This window comes from Arachis duranensis, chromosome 4 (assembly GCF_000817695.3).
Source record: "Arachis duranensis cultivar V14167 chromosome 4, aradu.V14167.gnm2.J7QH, whole genome shotgun sequence".
NCBI classification, from domain to species: Eukaryota; Viridiplantae; Streptophyta; class Magnoliopsida; order Fabales; family Fabaceae; genus Arachis; species Arachis duranensis.
This window is the reverse complement of record NC_029775.3, coordinates 79574602-79576260: the sequence shown is the minus strand read 5'-3', so window position 1 is coordinate 79576260 and position 1659 is coordinate 79574602.

Here is a 1659-nt window from a genome sequence, read left to right as displayed (position 1 = left end):
ACCTTAAACTGAAACTTAAACTTCAACTTAAACGCCACTCTTTGAAAGGGTTTCTGGGCCAAATATATTGAAGTTTAAGTTAGCATTGAGCACAAACATTAACTTAAACGTATTATGGTATGAAACCCAATTGAATATCATGGTTTATGGGATTGGGCCTGAAGAATTGATGAGTCTGGAACTTCAAATTGTTGAGTCTTGTGTCATTAATTGTTTATCACTTAGTTTGCTCAATGAATGTTGCAGAATTGTATCACAGCCTCATCAGGATTTTGGACCATAAGCCTAAAGCAAAAGGGAATCAAGGAAAGGCCTCAAAGCCCAAGGAACACAACAGAAGCTCAATTTAGAAATTGTATAAATAGGATAGAATTTAAGTTAGGGAGGACTTTTGATCATTTTTCTAGTTTTCATACTTTTTTTGTAATTGAATTCAGAGCTATGATTCACTAAACCTCTTTCATTGGGTTAGGGAGCTCTATTGTAATTCAATGAATCAATAATATTTTTTATCTTCTTCTTCAATCTTTTCTCTTGAATTTTGTTAGAAAGCTTCTCGATCTAATTCCATTGGTTAGTTGTCTTGGGAAAGAAACTATCCATAATTGGAATCCTTCGGAACCTTGGGAAAGGAATGGAGGATTCATGCTAGAGAAGCTTTCTCACAGTGAATTGGATTGGGGTTTGGATGGATATTGTGACATGTAATCCTACCAAATTGTGGTTCATGAAACTGTGTGGTATAATCAGTGATCGAGCATCATCTCTTCTTATGAACATTTAAACCAAGGGATTGGGAATTTGTTTGTTTTTAGAGAGAATTGGTGAGCCAAGGGATTGGGATCCAATCATATAAGATTGCCAAGCAAAATTCAATGAATGCATTCGTTGAGGAAGGGATAAAAATGTTTTGATTCGGAGATCTCAATATCTCCTGAAACCCAATGAATTCCCCATTTCTGATCTACCACTTTCTCTTTACATTCTGCAATTAAATTCATGCAATCACCCCGATCCCTTTTTAGTTTCAGCAATTTAGCTTCTCGCTCTTTAATTCATGCAATTTTACATTCCGCAATTCTCATCTAAATCTTGATTCCGCTCAACTAGAACACACTTCTAATCCGAATTGCTCACTCAACCAATCCTTGTGGGATTCGACCTCACTCTATTGTGAGTTTTTACTTGACGATAACCGGTGCACTTGCCGGAAGGAATTTTTGCCGATTGTGTAATTGTTGGAGTTTTGTCTTCATCAAGAGTTCCTTGCAGTGATGGTTCAATGACCCCTTCCTTCATGTGATTTTCTGCTTCACTTGAGTTTGACTTCTCTTGAGTGTCTTCCTCCTTTTTTTCTTCATGATTTTCCATTAATGCCTCTGGGAGGGAATCTTTATGTTTCATTGTCACCTCAAGTGGCTCTTGTGAATGTAAAAGTTCAGGATCAAATGCCTCCTCCACCTCATTTTTCATTAAAATTTTGGTTGACACAGAGGCTTCCTCATCTTGCCTTTCCACTTTCTTCGTTGCACTCAACAAATGAGCTACGTGCACTTCCATGTTTGTGAAAAAGTTCTCTTTTCTTTTCCAGAATTTCTTTTCCTCCTCACAACATCTTTTGAGCATGGACTCAATCCTTGAGAGTCCTTGGCTTGTGGA